Here is a 20,436-nt window from a genome sequence, read left to right as displayed (position 1 = left end):
CTGAAGAGCTCAGGTACAGCTCCCAGGCCTAGTTCCAACCCCAAAATCCACAAAGAAAGAAAGAAAGAAAGAGAGAGAGAGAGAGAGAGAGAGAGAGAGAGAGAGAGAGAGAGAGAGAGAGAGACAGACAGACAGACAGACAGACAGACAGACAGGAAGAAAGGAAGAAAGAAAGGAAGGAAAAAAGAGCCGGAAGTAAAGTTGTAGCTCAATTAATTGTGCTAGCCTTGAGCAAAGTAAACAACTCAGGGACAGTGCCCAGGCCCTGAGTTCAAGCCCCAGGACTGGTGAAAAAAAAGAGAATTAAAGTCCTTGCAGATATGTATGTGCTACTACTGAAGCTTAAACTCAAGGCCTTGAGCATTTCCTTAGCTGTTTGCTTAAAGCTAGAACTCCATGGCTTGATCCAAAGCTCCACTTCCCTGTTTTTTTTTTGGGGGGGGGGATGAGGTTAATTCAAGATAAAAGTCTCTTGAGGGGCCAGGAGTTTGGCCTAGTGGTAGAGTGCTTGCCTAGCATGCACAAAGACCAACATTCGATTCCTCAGTGCCACATACATAGAAAAAAGCCAGAATTGGTGCTGTGGCTAAATTGGTAGAGTACCAGTCTTGAGAAAAAGTCCAAGGAGAGTCCTCAGGCCCTGAGTTCAAGCCCCAAGACTGGCCAAAAATAAAGTTTCTTGAATTTGCGTCCTGGGCTGACTTTAAGCCATAATCCAAATTTCAGCCTCCTTACTAGCTAAGATTATAGTATAAGCATGAGCCTGCAGCACTGGTTCTACCTATTTTCTGAGGCTCAAAGGCCTGGGTGACACATTAGCTAACGTTTACAAAGGGCTCTCAATATTGAACACTGGGGATGCATTACTCTATTTCGTCTTGATCCCTGACATTCCCAGGTGAATGGACATGTATGAGATCTCTACACTGTAACTGAACTGCTGGCCCTGCCATATGGCAGTGCACTTGGTAAAGGGGATCCTGACACAAGTTTGCCGCATGCCACCAAAGACTGCTTGGATGCTGTACTAACCAAGGAAAGAAAAGAAAATTGTGGCCTGGGCCAGGAGTTTTGCCTAGTGGTAGAATGCTTACCTACCATGCACAAAGACCCAGGTTCAATTCCTCGGTACCATATACATAGAAAAGCCGGAAGTGGTGCTGTGGCTCAAGTGGTAGAGCTCTAGCCTTGAGGAAGCCCAAGGACAGTGCTCAGGCCCTGAGTTCAAGCCCCAGGACTGGCAAAAAAAAAGTTATGGCCAGTGGGGAGCAGTGGCTCACGCCTATAACCCTAGCTACTCAGGAGACTGAGATCTAAGGATTGTGGTTCAAAGCCAGCCTGGGCAGTAAAGTCTGTGAGACTCTTATCTCCTATTAGCCACTAGAAAACCAGAAGTGGCTCTGTGGCTCAAGGGGTAGGACGGTAGCCTTGAGCTGAAGAATTCAGGGACAGAGCCCAGGCAAAAAAACCTGTGGCAACAGACCAAGTCTAAAAACAGTATAAAGGGGCCAGGAGTTTGGCCTAGTGGTAGAGTACTTGCTTAGCATGCACAAAGACCTGGGTTCGATTCCTTGGTACTACATACATAGAAAAAAGCCAGATGTGGTGCTGAGGCTCAGGTGGTAGGAGCTCTAGCCTTGAGAAAGTCCAAGGATAATGCTCAGGCCCTGAGCTCAAGCCCAGGACTGGCACCAAAAAAAAAAGTAAAAACAGTATAAAGCATACATTTCTATCAACTCATAGCTCCAGGAATTTTAACTTGAGAATTTCTTTTGAAGATGCTGCAATATCACCTTCTCCAAAGTCATTCTAGAAAAGTCAAAATCCTCTTTACAGAAAATCATTTTGATCCTAGGACTCAAATTATCCTATAATTTTCCAGGAAAATGGACATGTAACAAATCATATAAGACAAAAAAGTTGGGGGCCGGGAGTTCGGCCTAGTGGTAGAGTGCTTGTCTAGCATGCACGAAGACCCGGGTTCGATTCCTTGGTACCACATACATAGAAAAAAGCCAGAAGTAATGCTGAGGCTCAAGTGGTAGAGCTCTGGCCTTGAGAAAGTCCAAGGACAGTGCTCAGGCCCTGAGCTCAAGCCCAGGACTGGCAAAAAAAAAGACAAAAAAATGGGGCTGGGAAAGTGCCTTAGTGGTAGAGTGCTTGCCTAGCATTTATGAAGCCCTCGTTCCATTCCTCAGTACCACATACACAGGAAAACCCAGAAGTGGTGTTGTGGTTCAAGTAGAATGCTAGCCTTCAGCAAACGTAGCTCAGGGTATGGGGCCAGGAGTTTGGCCTAGTGGTAGAATGCTTGCCTAGCATGCACAAAGACCTTGGTTCAATTCCTTAGTACCACATACATAGAAAAAGTCAGAAATGGAGGTGTGGCTCAAGTGGCAGAGTACTAGCCTTGAGGAAAAAGCCTATGGACAGTGCTCAGGTCCTGAGTTCAAGCACCAGAACTGGCAAAAAAATAAAAGGAAAAGAAATAAAAAGAAAGAAAAAATGGCACCATGACCAACCAGGAGAGGGAGCTACAATATTTTAGATACCAAAAAAATGAATATTTCTATTTTTGATGAGGGTAATGGTACAGAGGCTTGAAATCACAACCTATGTGGTACCCTTTAACTTTTTTTCCTAGTCCTGAACTCAGGGCCTGAGCACTGTCCTTGGGCTTTCTCAAGGCTGGAGCTCTACCACTTGAGCCACAGCACCACTTCTGGCTTTTTTCTATGTATGTGGTACCGAGGAATCAAACTCAGGGCTTTATGTATGCTAAGCAAACATTCTACCACTGGGTCACACTCCCAACTCCATGATCCTTAACTTTTTCCACTCAATGATTGCGCTCTACCAGTTGAGCTACTCTTCCATGTCTGGCTTTCTCCTGGTTAACTGGAGATAAGAGTCTCTTGGACTTCCTGCTCTGGCTAGCTTCAAGCCACAATCTTCAGATCTCAGTCTCTTGAGTAGGATTATAGGCATGAGGCTCCAGCACCTGGCTAGAGATAAGATTTTAAATTGAGTATATTTGATGTATTTTTATAGGGCTAGGTGCAGTACTTCAAATGAACATAGGAATTAAATCCTTCATGCAAACCCAAGAATTACAAACACAATAAAATATAGTGACACACACTTGTCAACCAAGCATTCATGCAGTATCACATACACAGAAAAATCCACAAATAGCACTGTGGCTCAAGTTGTAGAGTGCTAGCCTTGAACAAAAGGATGCTCAGAGACAATACCCAGACCCTCAGTTCAAGCCCCAGGACTACCACAGAAAGAAAAAGAAAGAAGCTGGGCAAGGTGGCCAGGAGGATGAGATCTGAGGATTCCAGTTCAAAGCCAGCTTGGGCACTAAAAAGTCGTGAGACTCTTATCTTCAATTAACCACCAGATAACCGGAAATGGATCTGTGGCTCAAGAGGTAGGATGATATAGCCTTGAGCTGAAGAGCTCAGGGACAGTGCCCAGGCCCAGAGTTCAAACCCCATGACCAACATAAAAAAAAGAGTCTGCCTATTGTCTTCAGCTGACATCACAGAATTTAGGCTAGGCACCACAGCAAGTATCTAGAAAGAGCCCTGCAATGTCTCTGAAAAGACCAAATTCAAACTTCAGGGAGGTCAAAAACACTAGAATTTGTGGGACAGAGTATCAGAGAGAAGAGAGTTGTACCCAGAGATGTATTTGGAGATACATACAGGATCTTCTTATCTGATCAGTGTGCCTCTAAGTGACACACTGCCTCTTCTCTCCAAACTCCAAGGCTTTAGTAAATCTCTGAGGAAAATAAATTGGAATGGTATTTTGTCAGTAGAGGGCGCTAGAGGGATACTGTAAAGAACACTTTTGTTTTCCTGTTGCTATGCACTCCCCACAGATTCTTAGGCACACTGCAACCAACAAGGAACAAATGGACGCAAGTATCACAACAAAATGAGAGAGATAAAAAGACATCATGTGATCATGTGCCTCCTAGTGAAAGAACCTTATTTTGTCAAAGAAACCAAACCTGAAATCAAATCAAACTGTTGGATCTAGGTATTAATTTGCAGGCAACAGTTCAATGATGGATTGAACTGAATAGTGCAGGGATGAACAGGTAGAGAGCTGTCTAGTAAATGCAATGCGAAAATGTGTGCCTTTCAATCAAGGTTCTATGTAACAGAGAATTCACTACTGAATTTACTTTCTACTTTTCACTGTACTTGAAAATGCTCTTAATAATATGTGCGTGCACACACACACATATACACAGAGTTAAGTACACTGGGTACATGTGCCTCACACCTGTAATTGTAGCTACACAGGAAGCTGAAATCTGAGGATCACACAGTTCAGGCAAGAAAATCTATGAGCATGTTACCTCCAATTAACCACCAAAAAGCCAGACATGGAGCTGTGCCCCAAGTGATAGAGTGCCGGCCTTGAGCAATGAACCTGAGCAAGAGAATGAGGCACTGACTTCAAGTCCTAATACCAAGATAAAAATTAAAATAAATACTAAATAGCATTTAAAAATTTGTTTATTCTACCTACCAGTTGCACCTGTATGAGTATTTCCTAAGACAAGAATATACAGATTATTCAGGGGCAAGGATTTTGGCCTAGTGGTAAAGTGCTTGCCTAGCAAGGACAAAGACCCAGGTTTGAATCCTTGGTACCACATACACGAAAAAAGGCAGAAATGGTGTTATAGCTCAAATGATACAGTGTTAGCCTTGAAAAATCCCAAGGACAGTGCTCAGGCACTGAGTTCAAGCCCCAAGACTGGCAAAAAAAAAACAATATACAGTTTATTCAATATTGACTATAGTGTATTGAGTGCCTACTAGATATTAAACAGTGCTCTACAAAGTTTATAAGAATTACTTATCTTCTCAACAACCCTGTGTGATATAAACTATTATTAGTTCTATTCTGTCATAATCTTGAGATGTAAAGGGATAGTCAATAAGCAGTAATAAAAAATAATTGAGGCTAGGCAAGGTGGCTCACGCCTATAATCTTAGCTACTCAGGAGGCTACGATCTGAGACTCAAGGATCAAAGCCAGCACAATAGGACCTGAGATTCTTATCTCCAATTAAACTCTAAAAAAAGGGAAGTGGGGCCAGCCCAGTGGCAAATGCCTATAATCCTAGCTACTCAGGAGGCTGAGATCTGAGGATCAAGGTTCAATGCCAGCCCAGGCACACAAAAAAAAAAAACCCGAGACTCTTATCTCCAATTAACCTCTAGAAAACTGGGAAGTGGGGCTTGGGTCAAGGGTAGGGCAGTAGCCTTGAGCTGAAGAGCTCAGGGACAGAGCCCAGGCCGAGTTCAAGCCCCATGAACCCCCCTCGCCCCCCGCCAAAAGAAAATTTGAGAACAGAGATCGTGACTAGACGTTTTAAAAATTATTATCTAAATTAAGCATCAGTTACTCATGCCTATGATCCTAGCTATTCAGGAGGCTGAGATCAAGGATCCAAGTCTGAAACCAATTCAAGTAAGAAAATCTGTGAGATTCTTATCTCAAATTAACCACCACAAAGCCAGCAGTGAAGGTGTGGTTGAAGTGGTACAGAGCTAGCCTTGAACAAAACAAAAACAAAAACCTTCAGGGACATATCTAGGCCCTGATTTCAAGTCCCAAGAACAGCACAAAAAATAAATAATGATCTACATAAACAAGGAATGCTAGAAGGTGTTAAAAAGTACAAGCGTGGCCCGGGTTCAATTCCTCGGTGCCACACATACATAGAAAAAGCCAGAAATGGTGCTGTGGCTCAAGTGGTAGAGCTCAAGCCTTGAGAAAGCCCAAGGACAGTGCTCAGGCCCTGAGTTCAAGCCTAGGACTGGCAAAAAAAAAGTATAAGCATATGGACTGGAGTTTGGCCTAATGGTAGATTGCTTGCGTAGCATTTACAAAGACATGGGTTCGATTCCTTGGTAGCAAATACATAGAAAAAGCAGAAGTAGTGCTGTGGCTCAAGTGGTAGAGTGCTTGCCTTGAGGAAAGCCCGAGGACAGTGCTCAGGCGCTGAGTTCAAGCCCCATAACCAATAATAAATTAATTTATTCATTAAAATAAAACTGGGATGTATTACAGAAAAAGCCTTACTCCCTATACTTTATGTTCCTCACTGTATGGATTTTTACAAACATATTAATTATGGAATTATGAAAATTACAGCGTTAGGCTCAGAATGTGGCTTAGTAATAGAATGCTTGCATAGCATGCATAAAGCCCTAGATTCAATTCCTCAGTACCACATACACAGAAAAGGTGGGAAGTGGCGTTGTGGCTCAAGTGGTAGAGCAGTAGCCTTAAGCACAGAGAGGCTCATGGACAGTGCTCAGGCCCTGAGTTCAAGCTCCAGGATGGGTGGGGAGAGGTGCTAGGTGTTTCCATGGTTAGGAGGTGAGTTGAGGGGAATCTGAAGATAGAGATAACATAGCCCCACAGGGTTTGTTAATACTAAAAGTAAGTCCTGTTAGTTATGGGCTTAGCAATCTTAGCATCTCAAATCCAGAAACAATACATTTCCATAGGCAAAAGATATGAGCAGTGAGTTTTTAAAAGGAGATAGCGGAAGGCACAGGTGGCTCATGACTGTATTCTTTGCTACTCAGAAATCTGAGATCCAGAGGCTCAAGTTTCAAGGTCAGCCCTGGTAGAAAAGTCCTTAGACTCCATCTCAAAAAAAAAACCCTAAATTTTTATGGACTTTTAAATCTCTTTCCCAGCACGTTACTTGACTCTCTTGTACTTTTTTTTTTCAGTAGTTCTTCAAGATATTATTTTAAAACATGACATTTAGCATCTTAAAACAAGAAAAGTAGCCAGGCACAGTGGCTCATGCCTATAATCCTAGCTACTCAGGAGGCTGAGATCTGAAGATCCAGGTTCAAAGCCATCCCAGGCACTAAAGACTGTGAGACTCTTATCTCCAGTTAACCACTGGAAAACCAGAAGCGTTGCTGGGGCTCACGGGGTAGGGTGGTAACCCTGAGCTGAAGACAGGGACAACGCCAAGGCCCAGCATTCAAGCCCCACAACTGGGGGAAAAAAAGTAGAAAAAAAAGAAGAGTTTTACCATTAAATTGTGATTGGTGCTAAATGTCCTATGTTTCATTCGTGATGGTTGTAAAACAATATGAGCATGACTATGGAATTTAAAATCAAATGCCCCATATTCTGAAATAACTTTTAAACCTCGAGCTGATTCATAGTTCTAATCAACAGTCCTAACATGATTTTGAACCTTGAAAAACTTATTAAGGCTCATGAAGAGCTTATCTTTATGAAATACATCTAGCTATATTTACTGCGAGAGAACTTAAAATGAAATTACCTTTAAAACAGAAGAACATAGCAGTAGGGGGGATTATTCTGATTGGAACATAAATACATACCTGTATAAAATGCCATGTGAAGCTTGTTGGTACAATTAATATACACACAAAAAAATAAGAGTGGGGAGGGGTGGGAGGAGGAAAAATGGGAGAAAAATATGGGAAGGGGTGACAATTTTTAAAAAGTAATATACCGGGCCAGGAGTTTGGCCTAATGGTTAAAGTGCTTGCCTAGCATGCACGAAGACCCGGGTTCAATTCCTTGGTACCACATACATAGAAAAAGCCGGAAGTGGTGCTGAGGCTCAAGTGGTAGAGCTCTAGCCTTGAGAAAGTCCAAGGACAGTGCTCAGGCCCTGAGGTCAAGCCCAGGACTGGTAAAAAATAAATAAATAAATAAATAAATAAATAAATAAATAAATAAATAAATAGTAATATACCCACTACCTGATGAATGTAACTATAACTCCTCTGTACCTCATCCCAACAATAAAAAAGAAAAGAATGACAGGGCCGGGCGCGGTGGCTCACTCCTAAAATCCTAGCTACTCAGGAGGATGAGATCTGAGGATGAAGGTTCAAAGCCAGCCCAGACACAAAAGAGCCTGAGACTCTTATCTCTAATTAAGCTCTAGAAAAACTGGGAAGTGGCGTTTGGCTCCAGGGTAGGGAGGTAGCCTAGAGCTGAACAATGCTCAGGCCCAGGGGTAGGATGGTAGCCTTCAGCTGAAGAATTCAGGGGCATCAGCCAGGCCAAGTGCAAGCCCCATGAGCCACCAAAAAAATGACAGGGCTGGGAATGTGGCCTACTGGTAGAGTCATTGCCTACCACGCATGAAGCCCTGGAGTTCAATTCCTCAGTACCACATACACAGAAAACAACAGAAGTGGTGCTGTGGCTCAAGTGGTAGAGTGCTATCCTTGAGCCAAAGAAGCTCAGAGTCAGTACCCGGACTGAGTTCAAGCCCCAAGACTGGCAAAACAAATAAATACATACATACACAAATACATAAGTATATAAGTAAATGAAAGAATCACATGGCCGTGAGTTTGGCCTAGTGGTAGAGTGCTTGCCTAGCATGCATAGAGACCTGGGTTCGATTCCTCAGTACCACATACATGGGAAAAAAAGCCGGAAGTGGTGCTGAGGCTCAAGTGGTAGAGCTCTAGCCTTGAGAAAGTCCAGGGACAGTGCTCAGGCCCTGAGCTCAAGACCAGGACTGGCAAAAAAAAAAATGACAGTGGGGCAGGCTCTTTAGGGAGGCAAGAATCAGGGAAAAGGGTAAATGGAAAAGGTAAATGAAGGTGAATGTAGCCCAAGTACGTTCCATGCATACATGAGAAAATAGAACAATGGAAGTTGCAATGTTTTAAGAAACCTCGGTGCAGGGAAAACAAGATGAAGGGGCTGCGAATGGTGGGGTGTGTTGTATGCATGTCAAATGAAACCACCTATCAGCTAAGAAAAACAATCTTAAAAAGGAAACACAGAAGCATACATTTCATTATCCCTCAGAGTAATGACGTCATCACACTTCATGTAACCTTGGAAAATTCCACTGTACACTCATAAAAGAATGAAAGAGAAGCAAGAAGCAGGCAAATAAAAGAACTTGGTGCTATTATAAAAGTAGGCTTGATTCCCAGAGTCCTTCAACATTCAGAGACAACCACTACCACCAACTCCCTCTGAGATTGACTAGTCTACTTATGAGCAACACAATAATGAATGAAACATACTGTAAATGACTTGGCTGAATCTTCCTTTAGTTTTGCAAGGAAAAGTTACCTACATATATAAGGAAAAGAAGATGACAGCAACATTTATCTTACAATGATTAAACTAAACTAAATATACAAAAAAGTATATTTAAGCTGGGCACAGTGGCTCATGCTTGTAATCCCAGCTACTTAGAAGGCTGTGATCTGAGATTCATGGTTCAAAGCCAGCCCAGGCACTAAAGACCATGACTCTTATCTCCAATTAACCACCAGAAAACCAGAGGTGGCGCTGTGGCTCAAGGGGTAGGGTGAAGAGCTTAGGGACAATGCCCAGGACCAGAGTTCAAGTCCCACCACGGACAAAAAAATTAATAATTTAAAAAAATTATACTTCTATTTATAAAAGGGAATCACAAAAGCTAATCTCTGACTGGACTTTACTTTTTACTTAGGCAATTTTAGTTTAAAATCCTACCAATATCAACAAAGTCATTGTGACTCATGCCAACTGGTACTTTCGTCATGTGTGTCTACTATGATATCATATATATATATATATGGATATATGATAGAAATTTAGAGTAGTAAATGAAACCAATTTGTGGTATAGCGTTTCTATATTTACATGAAAGTAAATGAATAAAATCTCAGTAGCTGCAAAGCACTGGTGGTTTCTGCCTGTAATCTTAGCTACTAAGGAGCCTAACATCTGAGGATCATGGTTCAAAGCCAGCCCGGGAAGAAAAGTCCCTCTGAGATTCTTATTTCCAATTAACTGCTAGAAAACTAGAACTGGTGCTGTAGCTCAAATAGTAGCGCACTAGCCCTGAGCACTAAGAGGCTCAGAGACAGAACCCAGGCCCTGAGTTCAAACTTCACAATCAACAAAAAGCTAATCCCCTACAACCTGCAACTTCAGGGAAATTATTTTCTTTACAAATAAACTATTAACACCAGGAGTGTGGCCTACTGATAGAACGCTTGCCTAGCATGCACAAAGCCATGGATTCGATTCCTCGGTACCACATATACAGGAAAAGCCTGAAATGGTGCTGTGGCTCAAGTGGCAGAGTGCTAGCCTTGAGAAAAAAGTGTCTAAGGAACAATGCTGAGGCCCGAGTTTCAAGCCCGAGTAACTGGCAAAAAAAATGTTAACTAAAATAAGATATACATAGGGGAGCATTCCAATAGGGTAACTGCTTTGAACAATTAATTTACAGTTTAACAAAATGAATACCAGGAAGCTGGAACATGTGTTAGTCCTGGGGGTAGTGAGGTCATCAGGAGGAAGATAGATGAATGGAGACAGGAAAGGTTAAGTCAACACAATCACAGTAGTTAAAAGAAACCCAGCATTGCTGCCAGCGGTTCAATAGACTGCCTGAGCCAGCCAGCAGTAAACAGGGATTCCTGACCTTGGGGGTGAAGACTGGGAAAAGAAGAAGACAAAAAAGATGGGGTCGGGAGGACTACAGCCCAAGTCAGCAGCCCATAACTCCAGCTTAAGGCAAGCTTAAGACTGTGGCCGTGAGCTTAAGACTATAGCGCTGTTTAAGTTCCAATCTTAAATACCTTTCTTAAAACCAGGACACTGCCAGGGGTTACATTCATACAAAACAGCGATCAAGGCCAGGAGTTTGGCCTAGTGGTAGAGTGCTTGCCTAGCATGCACGAAGACCCGGGTTCAATTCCTTGGTACCACATACATAGAAAAAAGCTGGAAGTGGGCCGGGAGTTTGGCCTAGTGGTTAAAGTGCTTGCCTAGCATGCATGAAGACCCGGGTTCGATTCCTCGGTACCACATACATAGAAAAAAGCATGAAGTGGTGCTGAGGCTCAAGTGGTAGAGCTCTAGCCTTGAGAAAATCCAAGGACAGTGCTCAGGCCCTGAGCTCAAGCCGAGGACTGGCCAAAAAAAAAAAAAAAAGCCAGAAGTGGTGCTGAGGCTCAAGTGGTAGAGCTCTAGCCTTGAGAAAGTCCAAGGACAGTGCTCAGACCCTGAGCTTAAGCCCAGGACTGGCAAAAAAAAAAAGAAAAAAAAAAGCGATGAAGTCTCAAATAGGTTAAATGAGAAGCGATTAACACAGCCCCAAATCATGATAACAGCTTACTTCCTTGTGTACTCAATTGTGCAGGTCCAAGGTCACTGACCCCATGCTTGGTCCCCAACAATAGGCCTTCAATAGGGCTTCTGTACCTCCAACCGCTTTATTGCTATGTCTCTAGCTACACCCCATCAAATCTCAAGCTTTATGCCATATACTTCCTTAGCTACTCAGTCTCTCAATCAAGCCTGCTGGGGTGTGTGTGTGTGTGTGTGTGTGTGTGTGTGTGTGTGTGTGTGTGTGTGAGAGAGAGAGAGAGAGAGAGAGAGAGAGAGAGAGAGAGAGAGAGAGAGAGAGAGAGAGAGAGAGAGAAAGAATTGTGTGTGTGTATTTGACTATTTGACAATACTGGGACCTTTTCACTCAACGTTGATTCTTTATGTCTCCACTTCTACCACTTCTGCCTTTTGCTAGTAATTTGGAGATAAGAGTATCATGGATTTTCCTGCTCGGGCTGCCTTTGAACTGTGATCCTCAGTTCTCAGCCTCCTGATTAGCGAGGGTTACAATTGTAAGCCGCCAGTGTTCAGCCTAAGTTCTTGATGTCTCATTTTACTACTACATTTAGCAAGCATTTCATACCAAACAATACAAACATCATCTTGCATGTATTTAAGTTCAACATTTTAGTAAAATTCAAGTCAAAAAATCACATACATTTCCACAGATTTATTGAAACTACTTTTAAATTAAACTGTACATTAAGTTGGATGCAAATACCATATCTACCAGTGATAATGGTAATTCAGTTTTATTCCTAACTTCAAAAAGTAAGCTTGGCATGTTGTTACAGTATTTCACTTTGTTATCTGATATATTGGATATATGCGTATTTGATTATTTGAAATTGGATAGCGAAGGGGGGAAAACAAGATGAGGGGTGGGGGTTGGGATGAGGGAAATGGGGACCAAGACATGAGAAAGGGTATCAATGTTTGTGAAGTAATGCACCTTCTATCTGGTGAATATAATGTAACCTTTCTATTAATTACAATAAAAATATATGAAAAAAAAGGAAGCTTGGAAGTGTCAGTGATTGTATATAGAGATTCCCTTCTTGAACACTTGTTTGTTAAACGTGACATTTGAAATATGATATAAAAATCAATGTTAATAAATAATAAAAAAGTAAGGTTGGGGGCCGGGAGTTTGGCCTAGTGGTAGAGTGTTTGCCTAGCATGCACAAAGACCAGGGTTCAATTCCTCGGTACCACATACATAGAAAAAAGCTGGAAGTAGTGCTGTGGCTCAAGCAGTAGAGCTCTAGCCTTGAGAAGGCCCAGGGACAGTGCTCAGGCCCTGAGCTCAAGCCCAGGATTGGCAAGAAAAAAAATAAGCTTGGGGCTGGGAGTTTGGCCTAGTTGTTGAGTGCTTGCCTGGCATGCACAAAAACCCAGGTTCAATTCCACAGAACCATATACAGGGAAAAAGCCAGCAGGGGTGCTGAGGCTCAAGTGGTAGAGCTCTAGCCTTGAGAAAGCCCAAGGACACTGCTCAGGCCCTGAGTTCAAGCTCAGGGACTGGAATGGGAAAAAAAAAGATGGGCCAGGAGTTTGGCTTAGTGGTAGATTGCTTGCCTAGCATGCACAAGGACCCAGGTTTGATTCCTTGGTACCACATACATAGAAAAAAGCTGGAAGTGGTGCTGAGGCTCAAGTGGTAGAGCTCTAGCCTTGAGAAAGTCCAAGGACAGTGCTCAGGCCCTGAGCTCAAGCCCAGGACTGGCAAAAAAAAAGAAAAAAATGTCAGCTTGTGCTAGCCTTGAAGAAAAAAGCTGAGGAACAATGCTGAGGCCCTGAGTTCAACTCCCAGGACTAGCACAAAAAAAGTAGGCTAACTGGGAGTGGTGGCTCACACCTCGCTACTCAGGAGGCTGAGATCTGAGGATCAAGGTTCAAAGCCAGCCTGGGCACAAAAGAACTTGAGACTCTTATCTCCAATTAATCTCTAGAAAACGGGAAGTGGGGCTTGGTTCCAGGGTAAGGCAGTAGCCTTGAGCTGAAGACCTCAGGGACAGCATCCAGGGTGACTTCAAGCCCCATGACCTACCAAAAAAATAAAAAGTAGTCTTGCAGAAATAAAACAACAACAACAAAAAAGTCAGCTTGCATTTTTTTGCTTTATTTTCCAGTTCATAATATTCAACATTAATTTTTTCAAATGTTTGTTTTATTAAAATAAAACTGTAAGGCCAGGAACTGGTGGTTCACACCTGTAATACTAGCAACTAAGGAGGTGAGGATGTGAGGATCACAGTTCAAAGTCAAGCAGGCAGTAGAGACCATAAAACTCTTACCTGCAATTAATCACCAGTAAACCAGAAGTGGTACAAGCTCAAAGTTGTAGACAGTGAGTGAGCCTTGAGCAAAAACGCTCATGGACACTGCCCAGACCCTGAGTTCAAGTCCCATGGATGACAAAAAAATGTAAAGAAGCAATTTAAAATAACAATCAACTTAGTTACATGTTGTAAGTCATATGTCACAAAGTAAGTGACTTACCTCTCAGGTTAATTTTTTCTTCAAAAGTGTGCTAACATTCTCAACATCATCTCCTCTCTGTATGAATTTACAACTGAAATTATTAATCTAGATATACAAAGAAAAATTCTTTCTTCACTAGACAGAATTTCCCTTATTCCATAGTATATGCCATGGTCTGACTATGTTGTTCCTCTAAACTTATGCAAAGTGTGTGTGTGTGTGTGTGTGTGTGTGCGCACGCGCACGCTTGATACTGGGGCTGTAACTGAGGGACTCACACCCTTGCTTAGCTTTGTTGCTCTAAGGCTAGCATCCCACCATTTGTGGCATAACCCCATTTTTGCCTTTTGTGACTATCTCAGGAGGCAGAACCTTTCTCTTACCTGTAATCCTAGCTACTTAGGAGGCTAAAATCTGAGTATCTCCACTCAAAGTCAGCCCTGAGAAGAAAATCTGTGAGACTTTTATCTCTAATTAACCTCCAAAGCCAGAGAGTAATGGAAAGTGTGACATTGTATGAAAAACAGGCATTAATCACCTGACTTATATAACTGTAATCCCTCTGTATGTCACCTTCATAATAACAATTTAAAAAATAGACAAGAGGCTGGGAGCTTGGCCTAATGGTAGAGTACTTGCCTAGCATACATGAAGCCTGGGTTTGATTCCTTGATACCACATACACAGAACAAGCCAGAAGTGGTGCTGTGGGCTCAAGTGGCAGAACATTAGCATTGAGAAAGCTTAAGGACAGTGCCCTGGACCCGAATTCAAGCCCCAGGACTGACAAAAAAAGAAAAATTAATTTCAACATAAACCTCATATCATGTACAAAAATATTAAAATATGGGCAACAGACTTAAATTTATAGGAAAAAATATATTATAAAATGTAGCAGGGAGGCCGGGAGTTTGGCCTAGTGGTTAAAGTGCTTGCCTAGCATGCATGAAGATCCGAGTTCGATTCCTTGGTACCACATATATAGAAAAAAGCCAGAAGTGGTGCTGAGGCTCAAGTGGTAGAGCTCTAACCTTGAGAAAGTCCAAGGACAGGGCTCAGGCCCTGAGCTCAAGCCCAGGACTGGCAAAAAAAAAAAGTAGCAGGGAGTTGGGCCTAGTGGTAGAGTGCTTGCCTAGCATGCACAAAGCCCAGGGTTAATTCCTGGTACCACATACATAGAAAAAGCCAGAAGTGGTACTGTGGATCAAGTGACAGAGCACTAGCCTTGAACAAAAAAAAAGTCCAAGGACAGTCCCCAGGTCCTGAGTTCAAACCCCAGGACTGGTAAAAATAACAAAATAAAATATAGAGAAAACTTTATATGATAAAAAAAGTATACTTTACCTTGGGCACTAATGGCTCACACCATAATCCTAGCTACTCAGGAGGCCGAGATCTGAGGACCAGGATTCAAAGCCAGCCTGGGCATGAAAGTCCATGAAACTCATCTCCAATGAAACACCAGAAAACTAGAAGTGGCACTGTGCTCAATGTGGTAGGGCGCTAGCCTTGAGTTGAAGAGCTTAGAGATAGCGTCCAGGTCCTGATTTCAAGTTTCAAGACTGACAAAACAGAATAATTTATAAATATGTAAGAAAAATAAAAAATAACTAAAAATACTTTAAAAGAAAATCTCCAGGGAAGTGGATCTGTGGCTCCAGGGGTAGGGTGGTAGCCTTGAGGTGAAGAGCTCAGGAACAGCGCCCAGGCCCAGAGTTCAAGCTCCATGACCCACAAAAAAAAATAAATGAAAGAAAAGAAAGAAAGGGCCAAGAGTTTGGCCTAGTGGTAGAGTGCTTGCCTAGCATGCACGAAGACCCAGGTTAGATTCCTTGGTACCACATACATAGAAAAGCTGGAAGTGGTGCTGTGGCTCAAGTGGCAGAATACTAGCCTTGAGGGAAAAAAGCCCAAGGATAGGGTTCAGGCCCTGAGTTCAAGCCCCAAGACAGGCAGGGGAAAAAAAGAAGGAAAACAAAGAAAATGTCCAGGACCTAATGTTGGATTTAACAACAAAAGTTCAATAAATATAGAAAAGGAAGAATTAATAACTAGATTTCATCAAATGTTAGACTCTGTGCTTGGGAGGCCTCTATCAAGAAGGTGAACACAGCCGGGTATGGTGGCTCATGCCTGTAATCTTAGCTACTTAGAAGGCTGAGATCTGAGGATCAATGTTCAAAGCCAGCCTGGGCACAAAAGGACCTGAGACTCTTACGTCTAACCCCTAGAAAACAGAAGTGGGGCTTGGCTCAAGCCAGAAGTGGTGCTGTGGATCAAGTGGTAGAGCTTTAGTCTTTTTTTTGTTCTTACCAGTCCTGGGGCTTGAACTCAGGGCCTGAGCACTCTCCTTGGGCTTTCTCCTTAGGTTAAACTCCCAGACCCTAGAGTTTCAGTCTTGAGAAAGACCAAGGACAGTGCTCAGTCTCTGAGTTCAAGCCAGGACTGGTAAAAAATTAAAAAATCACCTTAGTATCCTCATAAGGAGAAGGTATTATTCCTTTTTTCCTTTTCCAAATAGCACTTGTCCAAACTTTTCAGATCTTTCCTCTCCATAGTCTGGACAGAATTCAAAGCTGACATAGAAAGAGTTCAAGGAAAAATTTAAAATGAAGAATACAAAATCAATCTTGTGTAATTCACCTTGCCTCTGCAGTTACTGCGAATGCTTCTAAAACAGTCACATAGAATGTGTTTACTTGTGACTGTGTCCCTCATTATATATTCATCTTTAAATTAAGCTCTATATTCATTGTTTAAATGGTCTCATTACTACTATTGGGTTTTTTTTTTTTTTTGCCAGTCCTGGGCTTGAGCTCAGGGCCTGAGCACTGTCCTTGGACTTTCTCAAGGCTAGAATTCTACCACTTAAGCCACAGCACCATTTCTGGCTTTTGTCTATGTATGTGGTACTGAGGAATCCAACCCGGGTCTTCATGCATGCTAGGCAAGCACTCTACCACTAGGCCAAACTCCCGGCCCCCTACTATTGATTTTTTTAAAAAATAACTAAACATAGTTCAAATAAAAATGATACTTTCTGCATTAAACTTAAATAAAGATATGTGAGTACTAGTCTTCAGCCTGTACTAATCGTGTGTGTGCACCAATGCTAGAGGCTTGAACAGCCTTCAGCTCTTCGTTGGCTTTTTCACTAAAGGCTGGTGCTTCATCACTTGAACTATGCATCTACTTTTGACTTTTCGCTGGTTAGTTGCAGACAAGAATATAATGCAAGTCTGGCCTTACACTTTGATCTTCTAACCTTAGCCCTCCTCAGTAGCTAAGATTACAGGCATCAGCAACCTTTTTTTTTGTCTGTCGTGGGACTTGAACTCTGGGCCTGGGAGTTGTCCCTGAGCTCTTCAACTTAAGTCTACCTCTTGAAGAGTCTCATGGACTTTAGTGCTGGACTGGTTTTGATCAAGGCTCGTATTATACCATTTGAGCCACAGTGTCACTTCCAGGTTTTGTTTTTCTTTTTTTGGGGGGTGGGGAGGGAGGGGAACATTGGAAACAAGAATCTCATGAGAACTTTTCTGCCCAGACTGGCTTTGAACTGTGATCCTCAGAGCTCACCCTCTTGAGTAGCTAGGACTACAGGGGTGAGCTACCAGCACCTGACAGCAATCTTCCTTTCAAATAAAAACACTCAGCTGGGCACAGTGGCTCACACCTGTAATCCTAGCTACTCAGGAGGCTGAGATCTGAGGATCAAGGTTCAAAGCTGGCCCAAAAGGACCTGAGACTCTTATCTCCAATTAACCTCTAGAAAATAGGAAGTGGGGCTCTGCTCAAGGGTAGGGCGGTAACCTTGAGCTGAAGGGCTCAGGGACAGTGCCCAGGCTGAGTTAAAACCCCATAACCCACAATAAAAAAGAAATGAAAACATTCCAGGAAATGTAAATAATATGTTTTTTCTTTGAAGTTGTTTTCTGCTTGTCTTGTTTATCTGTCTTTGGGAGGTAAAGGGGGGGCACAGAAGGACAAAGGGCGAACAAATGCAGGAATGGTACTCACTAGACACGAAATTGAAAATGGACTATACAACTTGTGGGTGGGAGCTGGGAGCTTGGCCTAGTGGTAGAGTGCTTGCCTTGCATGAATGAAGATCAGGGATCTATTCCTCGGTACCCCATACATAGAAAAAACCCAGCAGTGGTGCTGTGGCTCAAGTGGTAGAGCTCTAGCCTTGAGAAAGTCCAAGGACAGTGCTCAGGCCCTGAGCTCATGTCCCAGGATTGGCAAAAAAAAAACCTTGTGGGTGGAGATGGGGAAAATATAGAAAGGGTGAGGGAAGATTTGATATTATCCCCAAAGAAATGTACTCATAGGGCAGGGAGTTTGGCCTAGTGATAGAGTGCTTTCCTAACACGAAGACTTGTGTTCAATTCCTTGATACCACATACATACAACAAGCTGGAAGTGGTGCTGTGGCTCACGTGGTAGAGCACTAGCCTTGAGAAAACCTAAGGACAGTGTTCAGACCCTGAGTTCAAGTCCCAGAACTGAAAAAAAAGAAAAAAGAAATGTACTCATTACCCGAATTATGTAACTATTTTGTACATCACTTTTTGTGTGTGTGAGAGAGAGTCATGGGGCTTAAACTCTGAGACTGGGTGCTGTCCCTGAGCTCTTCAGCTCAAGGCTAGTGCTCTACCACTTTAGCCACTGCACCACTTCCAGTTTTCTAGTGGTTAATTGAAGATAAAGAGTCTCACAGTATTTAGTGCCTGGTCTGGCTTTGAACTATGATCCTCAGATCTCAGCCTCCTGAGTAGCTAGGATTACAGGTGTGAACCACCATGCTCACTGTACATAACTTTTACAATAACAAAAAAAGGAACGTAAAAGAAATTTAAGAGGGGAGGAGGTGGGGAGAGGGAGATGGGAACAGAAACATGAAAAGGGGTATCAATGTGTGTGAAGTAGGTAATGTACCTTCTATCTGGCGAATAAAACTGTAACCCTTCTATTTAATTACAATAAAAATATATGAGAAAAAAATTAAAAAACAAAACAAGTGAATTAGGATACTGTTTAAACATTAATCATTTTAATAATGTAATCATTTTCCTGCTATATATATGATAAATTACATTTCTTGATATAGCCACAGCTTTTGTTTATTATGTATAAAAACTTAAGTCAGTTTTGGGGCCGGAAGTTTGGCCTAATGATAGAGTCCTTGCCTAGCATGCCCAAAGACCCAGCTTTGATTCCTTGTTACCACATACATAGAAAAAAGCTGGAGATGGTTCTGTGGCTCAAGTGGTAGAACTCTAGCCTTGAGAAAGCCCAAGGACAATGCTTAGGCCCTGAGTTCAAGGCCCAGGACTGGCAAAAAGAAAATGTTAAAAAAAATCTTGTCAGTTTTAACATACTAATATCATGCTATACTTACCTATCATAGTGCAGCAAAGATTCAGGAGTCCAATCTATTCACAGCCATTTCTACTGGGACCTAAGAAGAGGAAAAAAGTATTCATTAATAACACAAAGTCAAATGACACAGAAATTGCACTATGCGTAAAGAAGCAACCAAAAGTTAATTGGATCTACTGCTTCTATCAATTTATAACTGTATACTTAGATATGTATTATTTTATAAAGTTATAAATAACAGTTCTAAATTCATAGTTATAAATATTTCACACAATATCGCTGTAAATTCATAACATTTCATTTACCTAGCATCAGTGGGTTCTCTGCATGCATCAATTTTCAGATACCATTCCTAATCTTTCTTAATTATAGAACCCATTCATAATATGTTCAAAGGTAAGGCTCTTTGTGCTAGAAAAGCAAACACAGTCACCAAGTACTGTGTTTAGTCTTAAGAGTCCTCTGAAGCCCTATCAATCAGATTTAAGGGTTTGATTTCATTAAAGCTCCCACCATACAGTGTATTTCTGGAGTCATTTTAACTATTTTCCTACGATGCATTCTAAAATGCCCTTTATTCTTTTCTAGCATAGACAGAGTACAATGATCATCATTTGACCTTCCTTGATGATTCAGGGTCATGTTGGACATAGATCATTGCATCTGCTTTGGTTCTGTGATATTCTCAGAGTCAAATAAAGTCAGAACAGCTATTTGTTCCAAAACTAAAGGCAACAATAGCAACAAACCAGCTAAGCCCTTGGTGCACACATTCCTCCTTTTACACATAAAGACCGAAATTCCTTTGTGAAATGTCTCTTTCATTCAGTTGTCTGTTGACTCTTCTTCCTTCTTTTTTTTCCTCCCACAATCTTTTGGAGAGCAAGCCTCCTATTTGTGAAACAAATAACCAGATTAATTTAAAGTATGTCTCAACCAGACTCAGGTGGCTCAGCCTGCCGTCTTACTTACTCAGGAAGCAGAGACCTGGAGACTGTCTCTACAAGACAATCCAGTAGACAAATCGTTGAGATTCTTGCTGGAAGTACCTGGGCACCAGTGGCTCATACCTGGAATTGGAGCTACTCAGGAGGCTGAAATCTGAGGATTGCAGTTTAAAGCCAACCAAATATGAAACACCTTGAGACTCTTAGCAACTATTATTAATCACAAAAGGCCAGAAGTAGAGCTGTGTAAAAACCATTGCCCACAAAAGCTCAGGGACAGTGTCCAGGTCCAGAGTTCTAGCCAGGACACCCCCCCCACATACACACATACAAAGCTAGAAGCAGAGGCCTGGCTAAAGTCAAAAGGGTGCTAGCAAGTGATAATAAAAAAGCAAGCTCCAGTAGTAGAATGTATGCGTGCATGCGCGTGTGCATACACATA

General features: G+C 42.2%; 1 long non-coding RNA gene across 1 annotated transcript; it reads right to left on the bottom strand.

Annotated features, from left to right (window-relative positions):
- Positions 1–3,756: 3,756 nt before the first annotated feature.
- Positions 3,757–20,009, bottom strand: LOC150041602 (uncharacterized). The gene is made up of 3 exons (XR_016533855.1): positions 19,797–20,009; positions 19,067–19,126; positions 3,757–3,792 (listed from the first exon to the last, which is right to left on the bottom strand). It is a non-coding gene; the product is annotated as an uncharacterized LOC150041602 (long non-coding RNA).
- Positions 20,010–20,436: the final 427 nt, after the last annotated feature.

The sequence above is a fragment of the Megascapheus bottae genome, chromosome X (assembly GCF_031878675.1).
Source record: "Megascapheus bottae isolate mThoBot1 chromosome X, mThoBot2.hap1, whole genome shotgun sequence".
In the NCBI taxonomy this organism is placed as follows: domain Eukaryota; kingdom Metazoa; phylum Chordata; class Mammalia; order Rodentia; family Geomyidae; genus Megascapheus; species Megascapheus bottae.
The sequence above is the reverse complement of the archived record's forward strand: the minus strand, read 5'-3'. Positions and strand labels throughout refer to the sequence as shown.